Raw genomic sequence first — 14769 nt, 5'->3', positions numbered from 1 at the left:
CAATACACTTAAAAGATGATTTATTTATTATATTAAAATTTGTAATATAATACTACACATTTATTATTTTACAATCTGTAGAAGGACAAGGGCAGCAGGTGCTTGGGAACACCATCACCTCCAAGTCACACACCATCATGACTTGGAGATATATCGGCATTCCTTCATTGTCGCTGGGTCACAATCCTGGAACTCCTTACTGGAGTGCAGCAATGGTGCAATTATTATATCAGTACAGCTTTGAGTTCAGATGTGCACATAGAATTACATAGGCTGGAATTTTGCCGGCACTCAGCTGACGGGATGGGTGATGAGTCAGCTGTTAAAATTCAAATGATTGACAGCGGGTCGGGAACCCACTGTCAAAACGCGCACACTGCATTTTCCCAATGCCGGCTCTGAGCAGACCTGACAGGCAGCGACAGGGGAGGCAATTAAAATAATTTGTGGCTTGTTTACAGCCCCTTATCAATGGTTTTTTCCAAGCTTTTTGGAATTGAAAGGTCACCCACCGGTTTCCCGCTGTGCCGAGACCTCGTCTGTGAAGCTGAGGTGGGAGGTCAGTGGCCATTGAATCAGCTGATGAATTGACAGCTTCAAATGTCAAGTCAAAGCTCCCAGCTGATTGAGATATGTTTCCTTAACCATTAGCTTCTCTAAACTGCATTTCCACTGCAGATTCATTATGCTGCAAGTCTTTACACAAGTCTCCATCCAGTCTGACTTCATTACCTTTCCCACCATTGACAGATCACTGCTGTCATCTCTATTTCACCTGCCAGCTATTCCATCAGCATGGGTGCCCTTGAAACTCTATCACCTGAGTCCTCAGAATCCCACCATGATCAGCCCCAACACCAGCATCACCAGGCACCCCAGCAGCACCAACAACAACACCACCAACATTCTCCGCAATCAACTGATGCTGCACAGGTCAGAGGGCATCAGCACCTGACCACATTGTTGCCCTGGTCACCAGGCCTCACCATGGCCCGATTTACTTCACTTGATGCTGTATACCCTGGCTGCCACATGATGCGCCAGGTTGGCACCACCCCACACTAACAACATAAAGCATCCCTACAATGCCCAAGCTATTCCTTTCACACTCATGACCATTGCAGGAGGTACCGTTATGTCTCACCATTCACTGCAACTCACTAAGCCACTTCCAAAGGTGCACACAAATCTGTCCAAGAATGCAAATTGTTGAAAATAAAGATTTCAATATTTGACAGCACATTAACAGAAACTTAACATGAAACATAGAAACATAGAAGATAGGAGCAGGAGTAGGCTATTCGGCCCCTCGAGCCTGCTCTGCCATTCGATGAGATCATGGCTGATCATCCAAACTCAGTCCTGCCTTCTCCCCATATCCCTTGATACCTTTAGCTCTAAGAAATATATCTAACTCCTTCTTGAATATATTTAAAGACTTGGCCTCAACCGCCTTCTGTGGTAGAGCATTCCACAGGTTCACCACTTTCTGGGTGAAGAAATTCTTCCTCATCTCTGTCCTAAATGGCTTACCCCTTATACTTAGACTATGACCCCTGGTTCTGGACTCTCCAACCATCGGGAACATTCTACCTGCATCTAGTTTGTCCAGACCTGTCAGAATTTTATAAGTTTCGATGAGATCCCCTCTCATTCTTCTAAACTCCAGCGAGTTTAAGCCCAATCGACCCAATCTCTCCTCATACGTCATTTCTGCCATCCCAGGGATCAGCCTTGTGAATCTTCGCTGAACTCCTTCCATGGCAAGAACATCCTGCCTCAGATAAGGTGACCAAAACTGCACACAGTACTCAAGGTGTGGTCTCACCAAGGCCCTGTACAACTGCAGCAGGACATCCTTGCTCCTGTACTCAAACCTTTTCGCTATGAAGGCCAACATACCATTTGTCTTCTTCACCGCCTGCTGCACTTGCATGCTTACCTTCAGTGACTGGTGCACAAGGACACCCAGGTCTCGTTGCACTTCCCCTTCTCCCAATCTATTGCCATTCAGATAATAGTCTGCCTTTCTGTTTTTGACACCAAAGTGGATAACCTCGCATTTATCCACATTATATTGCATCTGCCACGCTTCTGCCCAATCACCCAACCTGTCCAAATCATCCTGGAGTTTCTCGGTATCCTCCTCGCAGCACACACGCCCACCCAGCTTTGTGTCGTCTGCAAGCTTGGAGATATTACATCTAGTTCCCTTATCTAGATCATTAATATATATTGTGAATAGCTGGGGTCCAAGGACCAATCCCTGCGGTACCCCACTAGTCACTGCCTGCCACTCGGAAAAAGACCCGTTAATTCCTACTCTCTGCTTTCTGTCTGCCAACCAGTTCTCTATCCAAGTCAATACCTTGCCCCCAATCCCATGTGCCTTAACTTTACACGCTAATCTCTTATGCGGGACCTTATCGAAAGCCTTTTGAAAGTCCAAATACACTACATCCACTGGTTCTCCCGTATCTATTTTCCCAGTTACATCCTCAAAAATTTCCAGTAGATTAGTCAAACACGATTTACCTTTTGTAAATCCATGTTGACTTTGTCCGATCCTGTCACTGTTTTCCAAGTGCTCAGCTATTACATCCTTTATAATGGACTCTAGCATTTTCCCCACTACTGATGTCAGGCTTACCGGTCTGTAATTCCCCGTTTTCTCTCTACCACCCTTTTTGAATAGTGGGGTAACATTGGCTACCCTCCAATCCATGGGTACAGTTCCAGATTCCAGTGAATTTTGGAAGATGATCAGCAATGCATCTACTATTTCTAGGGCCACCTCCTTAAGTACCCTAGGATGTAGATTATCAGGCCCTGGGGATTTATCGGCCTTCAATCCCGTCAATTTCCCTAACACCATTTCCGTACAAATACTGATTTCTTTCAGTTCCTCCCTCTCATCAGACCCTATGTTCTCCAACATCTCTGGGAGGTTATTTGTGTCCTCCTTTGTGAAGACAGGACCAAAATATGCATTTAATTGGTCTGCCATTTCTTTGTTCCCCATTATAACTTCCCCTGCTTCTGACTGCAAGGGACTTACACTTGATTTCATTAAACTTTTTCTCTTCACATATCTATAAAAGCTCTTATAGTCAGTTTTTATTTTCCCCTTCTTAATTAATCCCTTTGTCCTCCTTTGTTGAATCCTAAACTGCTCCCAATCCTCAGGGTTACTACTTTTTCTGGCCAATTTATATGCCCTCTCCTTGGATCTTATGCTATCCCTAATTTCCCTTGTTAGCCACAGTTGAGTCACCCTTTTTGTTTTATTCTTATCCCAAACTGGGATGAACAACTTCTGTAGTTCATCCATGCGATCTTTGAATGTTTGCCATTGCCTATCCACCGTCAACCCTTTGAGTGACATTCCCCAATCAATCCTACCCAATTCGCGCCTCATACCATCGTAGTTTCCTTTATTTAAATTCAGGACCCTAGTCTCCGAGTCAACTGCTTCACTCTCCATCCTAATGAAGAATTCTATCATATTATGATCGCTCTGACCCAAGGGGCCTCGTACAACAAGATTGCTAATTAATCCTCTCTCATTACATAGTACCCAGTCTAAGATGGATTGGATAAAACACCCAAGTGCCTACCCTTGTGTGTTGTTAGTTGGTATGATTGGACTAGGATGAGGGTTAGTGTGAGGGGTGGTTAGTGAGATGGGGAAGTGATAATGTAGGTAGAGAGGGATGGGTGGAGCTGCAAGGTCAGTTGGTGTGAGTAAGGAGGTGCAGAAATAGGGTAGGGAAGGCAGAGTAATGGGGATGTGATGAATGGCACAGCAGGTTGAGGTTGAGTGTGGCTTTGCAGTAATGTTTCATGATCTACTGATTGCATTGTAAGGTTTGTGCCACTGCAGCCTGGCCCTCCTGGCCACATCCCTGCTTGTGCCCTCCTGTGCAATGTGCAACCAGGCTGTGTTGTTGTCCTGGGGAGGGCTCTTCCGCCTATGAGAAGGGAAGGGAATCTCCCTGCATGCTGTGATTCCCACCATAAACATATGGAGGGACTCATGGAAGAACCTGGGTGCAGCCGTGCACCTCTCTGCAGTGCTTGTCAGTGTTTGAAGCATCTCAATGCTGTAGAACACTGACAGCAAAATTGTCAAATTAAAGCTGGCCATGGTCCCTTTAAGGAAACCGGCTGATGATGCCTCATAAATTACGTCATCAGACCGCTTCCTTCAATTGGCCAGCAAACACGCTGGGTGGGCTTAACGAGCCCAATCATCGGAAAGTCATTTCAGAGGCTGGGATGGAACCAGCAGCAGGGCAGAGACCCACCACCAACATTGCCCGCCATGGACCCGCCGAGGAAGGGTAAATCACAGCCATAGAATTTACAGTACAGAAACAGGCCATTTGGCCCAACTGCTCTATGCTGGTGTATATGCTCCACTCGAGCCTCCTCCCACCCTACTTCATCTCACCCTATCAACATATCCTTCTATTTCTTTCTCCCTCATGTACTAATCTCGCTTCCACTTAAATGCATTTATGCCATTTGCTTCAACTACTCCATGTGGTAGCAAGTTCCACATTCTAACCACGCTGTGGGTAAAGAGGTTTCTCCTGAATTCCTTATTGGATTTATTAGTGACTATCTTACCTAGTCACCTAGGTTTGGACTCCCCCACAAGTAGAAGCATCTTCTCAACGTCTACTGTATCAAACCCCTTCATAATTTTAAACGGCACCTCTCAGCCTTCTCTTTTCTAGAGAAAAAAGCCCCAGCCTGTTCAGTCTTTCCTGATAGTTATAACCTCTCAGTTCTGGTATCATGCTTGTAAATAAGAAATAGGAGCCAAAGAGTAGGTTATTTGGCCCCTCAAGCCTGCACCGCCATTCAATAAGATCATGGCTGATCTTTTACCTCAACTCCACTTTCCTGCACTATCCCCATATCCCTTGATTCCCTTAGTATCCAAAAATCTATCGATCTCTGTCTTGATATAATCAACGACTGAGCATTCACAGCCCTCTGGGGTAGAGAATTCCAAAGATAAATCTATTTTGCGCCTTCTCCGGTGTCTGTATATCCTTTTATAATATGGAGACCAGAACTCTGCACAGTTCTCCAAGTGTGGAGGACACAAAAAACCTCCCAGAGATGTCGGGGAACATAGGGTCTAATGAGAGGGAGGAACTGAATGAAATCAGTATTTGTAGGTGTTGTGTATGTAATAGGTATGTTACTTTAAACCTATGGCCAGGGCAGCACTACTTTGTAGGGCGTAGTGATACCGTAGTATCACTCCTGGCCATAGGGGTATAAATAGTACTGTGGGTACTGATCTCCCCTCAGTTCCCCGCCTGTTGGTATTAAGTAAAGACCTACGTTGAATCCTCCAAGCTGTCTCTTCATTATTGGATTAAGTATAGACACATACTTTACACTGGCGACGAGTAAGGTTCGAACTCACCAGTACACGGTGCAACAAAGGAACGGTAGCAGTACGGAGAGAGAAGGAGAGAGGTTTCTTACCAGCCAGCCTGCAGAGTCCAGCGTCGACCGAAGGAGGCCACCCAGCACTCCGGGTTCGGGAGGAGCGGCAGCAACGGAGCGAGAGAGAGAGGGTTCCAGCGGAGGCTGCAGCAGCTGAGAGAAGAGGCTGAACGGGTGCTCCAGCCAAGGGGCAAAAGTCCACCCAGGGCCAGGTAAACTGAAATCCTTCCCGGGGAACGGGAGCTGCAAGGGCCAGAACGGGCAGGCGATCTGGGGAACAAACGGAGCCACGAGGACTAGCAAGCCACGAGAGGGGAAGGTCTTTGTCAATAGCGGCGGTGGCAATAACGGGAGCTGCAAGGGCCAAAAATAACGACGCTGGAGAGAGGTCGTTAGCAGCAGCAGGAGAAAAGGCGGGGAAAACGCCATCTAGTGGACAAAGGGGAAAAGTTTTTTTTTCTCTTCAGCAGTTTAAAATTTAAAAAAAGCAAAAACGCCATCTAGTGGAGAAAGGCAGGAAAAGCTCTTCAGCCGTTTAAAATGTCTAAAGAAGGTTGGTTGTCAGAATTTGTTGAGGACACAGAAGAGTGGGATGCCTATATCGAAAGGCATGAACTTTATTGCATAGTAAACAAGGTGGAAGATGACAAAAAGGTAGCAACCTTATTAAATTGTATGGGGGCAAAAACATACGGTCTGCTGAGGAATCTTCTTACTCCAGAAAAGCCAGCAGACAAAACGTATGCCCAAATTGTTGATACGTTAAAGGTACATTTAAACCCTAAGCCACCATTTATAGTGGAAAGGTACCGCTTCTACAGACGCGACCAAAGGAATGATGAGTCGCAGGCAGCCTATTTAGCTGAGCTCAGAAGGTTGTCCAAACATTGCCAGTTTGGAGCCATATTGGCGGACGCGATCAGAGACAGATTTGTCTGTGGTATGTTAAATGAGAGTACACGAAAACGGTTGCTAGCCAAGAAACAGCTCAGCCTAGATCAGGCGATTGAAATAGCATCGGACCACGAAGCAGCAGCACAGGGTGCTGCTCAAATGCGACAAAACACAACCTGCTATGACACCCATGAGGTGACATTTCACAAAGGTAAATGCTACCGTTGTGGCAAAACCACCCACGACCAAAGTAATTGTTGGTTTCGTGATAAAATATTCCGGCAGTGTGGAAAAAAGGGGCATATAGCAAATGTTTGTCGGTCGGGTACGAAACCCAATAGTGGGGGCAGTCCGAGCAGTACCAAGGCAAGGACAAAAATACATAAGATGTCTGACAGTAGATCAGACGAGTCACAGGAAGGCACAAAAGCAGAGCCTAAAGGTCTGGGATGTCTCAAGTTATATGGTGTAGACAAAACGGAGGACCACAGCGCCATGTGGGTTAAAATGAAGGTAGCAGGCGTTGAAGTTAATATGGAGCTGGACACGGGTTCAGCCCTATCAGTAATTAATGAACAAGATTATAACAGGCTGTTCAAACGCATTCCCTTAAAGGATACGGAAATTAAATTTAAAACATATACGGGACAAAAAGTTTACCCGAAGGGAAAAATGCAAGTAACAGTTAAATACAACGGCAGGAAAGTGCCAGGACTTTATTTATACATCCTACCAAATGGTGGGCCACCACTTTTGGGTAGGGAATGGATAAGAAAAATCCATTTCGACTGGAAGTCGATACACGAGTTAAAAGTAGAGACCACCAAGGATGATACAATCATTACAAGCAGGCTGTCGAAAATATTGGCAAAAATGCCAGAGGTGTTCCAACAAGGGCTGGGGACCTTAAAGGACATTAGAGCAAAAATAACTATTGCTCAAGACGCAAACCCCAAGTTTTGTAAGGCCAGACCGGTGCCTTACGCCATTCGGCCAGCTGTGGAAGCAGAACTGGATGCCTTAGAGAGTGCAGGTGTCCTTACAAAGATTGAGTGGAGTGAGTGGGCCACGCCCATCGTCCCAGTTATAAAGAAATCTGCAAATAACACACCGGGGGAACCAAAGAAGGTTCGCATTTGCGGGGATTTTAAGATAACTATTAACCCAGTCCTGCACACGGTACAGTATCCGCTGCCGCGGATAGAGGACATATTCGCATCATTAGCTGGGGGTAGACACTTTACGAAGATTGACCTTTATCAAGCTTATTTACAGATGGAGGTGGAACAGGACTCGAAAAAGCTCCTAACGATTAACACACTCAAGGGATTGTACCAGTACAATCGCCTGGTATTTGGTGTGGCGTCCGCCCCGGCAATATGGCAGAGGACCATGGAACAGGTCCTACAGGGCATTCCAGGAACGCAGTGCTACCTGGATGACATCCTGGTGACAGGACAAATGGATAACGACCACCTCGCTAACCTGGAGCGAGTACTTCTGCGGTTGCAACAATACGGACTCAGGGCGAACAAGCAGAAATGGGAGTTTTTCCAGGAACGTATCTCATACTGTGGTCACATTATAGATAAGGAAGGCCTGCATAAGTCCCCGGAAAAGATCGAGGCAGTAGTGAAGGCCCCGCCCCCTGAGAATGTATCTCAGTTACGATCATTCTTAGGCCTTATAAACTATTACCATAAGTTCCTCCCGAACTTATCGTCCATTTTACATCCACTAAATTCATTGCTGCAAAAGGGAGTCTCCTGGAATTGGGATGAAGCGTGTGAGGCTGCTTTTAAAAAGGGTAAACAACTCATTACATCAAAGGAAGTGCTCGCACACTTTGACCCAAAAATGCCAATGAGGTTGGCATGTGACGCCTCCCCGTACGGTATAGGGGCAGTGTTGTCACACAAATTTCTCAACGGGACGGAGAGGCCAATAGCATTTGCCTCAAGGTCGTTAACTACAGCCGAAAGAAACTATGCGCAAATCGACAGGGAGGCCCTCAGTCTGGTGTGGGGTGTAAAAAAATTCCACCACTACCTGCATGGGCAACGTTTCACACTACTGACGGATCATCAACCGTTGGTGTCGATATTTAATCCAACAAAAGGGGTGCCCCTGATGACGGCCCAAAGGCTACAGAGATGGTCACTGTTCTTAGGAGCACACCAGTACCTTATCGAATGTAAGGGTACCAAACAGCATGGCAATGCGGATGGCCTGTCGCGGCTACACTTGCCTGCCGAGATCGAAGAGATAGTACAGGACCCCGTGGAAATATATCATACGGCTGTTATGGAACACTTGCACATCACCAGCCAATGTATCGAGCGGGAAACACGGAACGACCCGACATTGGCAAGGGTTTACGAGTTAACCGTGAAAGGCTGGCTGGCGCAGGGTGACGCATCATTGCTGGTGTTTTCGGCAAGGAAGGAACAGTTGTCCGTCTGCCGGGGCACATTGATGTGCGGAGCCAGGGTGGTGATCCCTCAAAAATTACAACATAAAGTGTTGCAGGACTTACACGAAGGTCATCTGGGGGGTGTCAAAATGAAAAGCCTCGCCAGAGCCTACGTCTGGTGGCCCGGCATTGACAGGGACATTGAGGAAGTAGCAAAAGCGTGCCAAGGGTGCCAGATGGTACAGAACATACCACCACAAGCCCCACTACATCCGTGGGAATGGCCCTCAACGCCGTGGCAAAGGATCCATGTGGACTTCGCTGGCCCCTTCCTGGATGCGATGTTCCTTATTGTAGTGGACGCCCATTCAAAATGGCCGGAGGTCATAAAGATGTCATCAACGACAGCCGAAAAGACGGTCGCAGTCTTAAGGACCATTTTTGCCCGAAACGGGGTGCCCGAGCAAGTCTGTTCGGACAATGGGCCACAATTTGTGGCAGAAGAATTTCAAGCATTCCTAAAAAGGAATGGAGTGTGACATTATACGTCCGCACTATATCATCCGGCTACAAATGGGCTGGCAGAGCGCTTTGTACAGACTTTTAAAAAGGCCATCAAGGCGATGGGGGAGGAAAGGTTGCCACTACAACACAAGGTGGACAACTTCCTATTCGCATACCGTAATGCTGCACATACGGTGACCAACCAGGCCCCCGCCGTCATGTTCTTTAATAGAAGGTTAAGGTCTCGCCTTGAATTGCTCAGACCAAACATTCGGAGAGATGTGGAAAACCGAGTATTTCGTAGGGCTCCTGACAGACAGACACGGAGCTTCGAGGTGGGGCAGCAAGTGTTGGCCCGTGATTATCGGAATGAAAAGTGGCGGTCTGGTACGATAAAGGCCCGCCAGGGACCCTTAATGTACACAGTTGAGACAGGGGAAGGCATAATCAGACGACATGCTGATCAACTTGTGGAGTCCAGAAACCCAACTGATTCACTACCTCAAACGTCTCAGCACATTGTTACAGCGGAATCACGGCCCAGCTCGTCGTTACATAGGGCTCAGGATTGCGAGGAGTTCAGCACTCCAGTGATCTCCACGGCACAGGATGTGCCATCAGACACCGACGAGTCCAGCGATGAAGGGGTGACGGAAGTACCGCCGCCTACACCGAGACCGACTAGAGAAAGACGTTATCCTAGTCGAGATAGGAGGCCTCCTCAGAGACTGAATCTATAACATGTTTCTGTTTATATATATATAAGTAGACAACTCTTGATGTAAATATGTTATGTATATTGTGTTACCAAATGTTATTAGCCCTAGTTATGGGGCATCTATTGACTTAATTGCACGGGTACGTTTTAATTAAAAGAGGAGGAATGTTGCGTATGTAATAGGTATGTTACTTTAAACCTATGGCCAGGGCAGCACTACTTTGTAGGGCGTAGTGATACCGTAGTACCACTCCTGGCCATAGGGGTATAAATAGTACTGTGGGTACTGATCTCCCCTCAGTTCCCTGCCTGTTGGTATTAAGTAAAGACCTACGTTGAATCCTCCAAGCTGTCTCTTCATTGTTGGATTAAGTATAGACACATACTTTACAGTAGGGAAATGGTGTTAGGGAAATTGATGGGATTGAAGGCCGATAAATCCCCAGGGCCTGATAATCTACATCCTAGGGTGCTTAAGGAAGTGGCCCTAGAAATAGTAGATGCATTGCTGGTCATCTTCCAAAATTCTATAGATTTTGGAACAGTTCCCATGGATTGGAGGGAAGCTAATGTTACCCCACTATTCAAAAAAGGTGTAGAGAGAAAAAGCGGGGAATTATAAACCGGTAAGCCTAACATTGGCAGTGGGGAAAATGCTAGAGTCCATTATAAAAGATGTAATAGCAGAGCACTTGGAAAACAGTGACAGGATCGGAAAAAGTCAACATGGATTTACAAAAGGTAAATCGTGCTTGACTAATCGACTGGAATTTTTTGAGGATGTAACTGGTAGAATAGATAAGGGAGAACCAGTGGATGTGGTGTATTTGGACTTTCAGAAGGCTTTCGATAAGGGCCCACATAAGAGATTAGCGTGTAAAGTTAAGGCACATGGGATTGGGGGCAAGGTACTGACTTGGATAGAGAACGGGTTGGCAGACAGGAAGCAAAGAGTTGGAATAAACGGGTCTTTTTCCGAGTGGCAGGCAATGACTCGTGGGGTACTGCAGGGATCAGTCCTATGACCCCAGCTATTCACAACATATATTAATGATCTAGACGAGAGAATGAGATGTAATATCTCCAAGTTTGCAGATGGCACAAAGCTGGGTGGGTGTGTGTGCTGTGAGGAGGATGCAGAGAAACTCCAGTGTGATTTTGACAGGTTGGGTAATTGGGCAGATGCATGGCAAATGCAGTATAATGTGGATAAATGCGAGGTTATCCACTTTGGTGGCAAAAACAGGAAGGCAGATTATTATCTGAACGGCAATAGATTGGGAGAAGGGGAGGTGCAACGAGAGCTGGATGTCCTTGTGCACCAGTCGCTGAAGGTAAGCATGCAGGTGCAGCAGGTGGTTAAGAAGGCAAATGGTATGTTAGCCTTCATAGCGAGAGGGTTTGAGTACAGGAACAAGGACGTCTTGCTACAGTTGTACAGGGCCTTGGTGAGACCGCACCTTGAGTATTGTGTGCAGTTTTGGTCGCCTTATCTGAGGAAGGATATTCTTGCCATGGAAGGAGTGCAGCGAAGATTCACCAGACTGATTTTTGAGCTCGGCACGCTGTTAAGCTCTTTTTCCACTGCCTTTGTCTCCGTGCCCACTTCTCTGGCCAGGAGTCTTCCCCCCGCATGGCTGACTCTTTCTCCCGCTTTCAGAATTCCCGTTCTACCTGGACCCCTCCCCCTGGCCTTTTACTCTCTCTAGATCTTTTCATCGCTAACTGCTGCCGTGACATCGGCCGTCTCCATTTCTCTGCTCCCCTCACTCACTCCAACCTACCTCCCTCTGAACTTGCAGCACTCCATTCTCTCAGATCCAACCCTGACATTGTCATTAAACCCGCTGACAAGGGTGGTGCTGTTGTTGTTTGGCGAACCGACCTCTACCTAGCGGAAGCTGAACGCCAACTCTCCGACACCTCCTCCTACCTCCACCTGGACCATGATCCCACTACCGAACATCAAACCACCATTTCCAAGACTGTCACTGACCTCATCTCCTCTGGAGATCTTCCCCCCGTGGCCACCAACCTCATAGTTCCCCAACCCCGCACAGCCCGCTTCTACCTTCTTCCCAAGATCCACAAACAGGACTGCCCTGGTAGACTCATTGTTTCAGCCTGTTCTTGCCCCACCAAACATAGCTCTTCCTATCTCGACTCTATCTTTTCTCCCCTTGTCCAGTCTCTTCCCACCTACATCTGCAACTCTTCGGACGCCCTCCGCCACTTTAACAGTTTCCAGTTTCCTGGCCCCAACGGCCTCCTTTTCACCATGGACGTACAATCCCTCTACACCTCCATCCCCCACCAGGATAGCCTGAGGGCGTTCCGCTTCTTCCTTGAACAGAGGCCCGACCAGTCCCCATCCACCACCACCCTCCTCCACCTGGCTGAACTTGTTCTCACATTGAACAACTTCTCCTGTGACTCCACTCATTTCCTCCAAATCAAAGGTGTTGCTATGGGTACCCGCATGGGTCCTAGCTATGCCTGCCTTTTCGTGGGATATGTGGAACACTCTTTGTTCCAGTCCGACTCAGGTCCCCTCCCTCACCTCTTTTTCCGGTACATTGATTACTGTATCAGTGCCGTTTCCTGCTCTCGCCCTGAACTAGACAATTTCATTCACTTTGCCTCCAATTTCCACCCTTCCCTCACCTTCACATGGTCCATCTCTGACTCTTCCCTTCCCTTCCTCGACTTCTCCGTCTCTATCTCTGGGGATAGGTTATTGACCAACATTCACTACAAGCCCACCGACTCCCACAGCTACCTGGATTACACTTCCTCCCACCCCGCCTCCTGTAAGGACTCTATTCCATTTTCCCAGTTTCTCCATCTCTGCCGCATCTGCTCCGACGATGCCACCTTCCACACCAGTGCTTCCGACATGTCTTCCTTTTTCCGCAACCGAGGATTCCCCTCTACCGTGGTTGCGACGGCTCTCGACCGTGTCCGTTCTATCTCCCGCACTTCTGCCCTCACCCCTGCCCCTCCCTCCCGGAACCACGATACGGTTCCCCTTGTCCTCACCTTTCACCCCACCAGCCTCCACGTTCAACGGATCATCCTCCGCCATTTCCGCCACCTCCAAAGCGATCCCACCACCAAACGTATCTTCCCCTCCCCTCCCCTTTCAGTATTCCGTAGGGACCGCTCCCTCCAAGACACCCTAGTCCACTCCTCTATCACCTCCAGCACCCCTTCCCCTTCGCCCGGCACCTTCCCGTGCAATCGCAGGAGATGCAACACCTGCCCTTACACCTCCCCCCTTCCCACTGTCCAGGGCCCCAAACACCCCTTCCAGGTGAAACAGCGATTTACTTGTACTTCTTGCAATCTAGTATACTGTATTCGCTGCTCACGATGTGGTTTCCTCTACATTGGGGAGACCAAACGCAGATTGGGTGACCGCTTTGCGGAACACCTCCGTTCAGTCTGTAAGGATGACCCCGAGCTTCCGGTCGCCTGTCATTTTAATTCACCGCCCCATTCCCACTCAGACCTCACTGTACTCGGGCTCTTGCATTGTTCCACAGAAGCTCAACGTAAACTCGAGGAACAGCACCTCATCTTCCGATTAGGCACTTTACAGCCTTCAGGACTCAATATCGAGTTCAACAATTTCAGATCATAACCTCGGCCCCCATTACATTTTTGCTTATTTTTTATCCACACCTTTCGTATGGCCCTTCCCCCCCCCCCGCTTTTTTTTTCTCCCACATGGCAGCTGTCTCTCATTCTGCCAGAACGTTTCACACCTAATCTAGAGCCGTCTTTTGTCTCCACTAGTCCTGTCACCATCTCGTCTCGATTTGAATACCTCTTAATGTCTCTTCTCTTCTCTTTTGTTCTCTCCCAGCCTGGCCTTTCAATCTATTTCATTTCCTGTGTCTTTCCAGTCTTGACAAAGGGTTTGACCTGAAACGTTGACTCTATTTTCTCTCCACGGATGTTGCCTGGCCTGCTGAGTTTTTCCAGCATTTTCTGTTGTTATTTCACCAGGCTGATACCTGGGATGGCAGGAATGACGTATGAGGAGAGATTGGGTCGATTGGGCTTGTACTCGCTGGAATTTAGAAGAATGAGAGGGGATCTCATTGAAACTTATAAAATTCTAACAGGACTAGACAGACTAGATGCAGGAAGGATGTTCCCGATGGTCGGGGAGTCCAGAACCAGGGGTCACAGTCTAAGGATAAGGGGTAAGCCATTTAGGACAGAGATGAGGAGGAATTTCTTCACCCAGAGAGTGGTGAACCTGTGGAATTCTCTACCACAGAAGGCAGTTGAGGCCAATTCATTAAATATATTCAAGAAGGAGTTAGATATATTTCTTAAGGCTAAAGTGATCAAGGGATATGGGGAGAAGGCAGGGGCAGGGTACTGAGTTTGGATGATCAGCCATGATCTCATTGAATGGCAGAGCAGGCTCGAGGGGCTGAATGGCCTTCTCCTGCTCCTATCCTCTATGTTTCTATGTGTGGTCTAACTAAGAGTCTATACACGTTTAACATAGCCTCTCTGCTTTTCAATTCTATTCCTCTAGAAATGAACCCCATGCTTTGTCTGCATTTTTTATGGTCTTGTTAACCTGAATTGTTGCTTTTAATGAATTGTGAATCTGTACCCCTAGATCCCTTTGCTTCTCTATCCCATTTAAACTTTCATTTTCCAAGGCCTCCTTATTCCTCCTACCAAATGCACCACCTCACACTTATCTATATTGAAATTAATTTGCCGACTGAGCCTTCAACCTCCAAGT

Source organism: Somniosus microcephalus, chromosome 10 (assembly GCF_052327205.1).
Source record: "Somniosus microcephalus isolate GS21.2 chromosome 10, FLI_Smic_1.0, whole genome shotgun sequence".
NCBI lineage: Eukaryota > Metazoa > Chordata > Chondrichthyes > Squaliformes > Somniosidae > Somniosus > Somniosus microcephalus.
Note: the sequence above shows the minus strand (reverse complement) of the source record.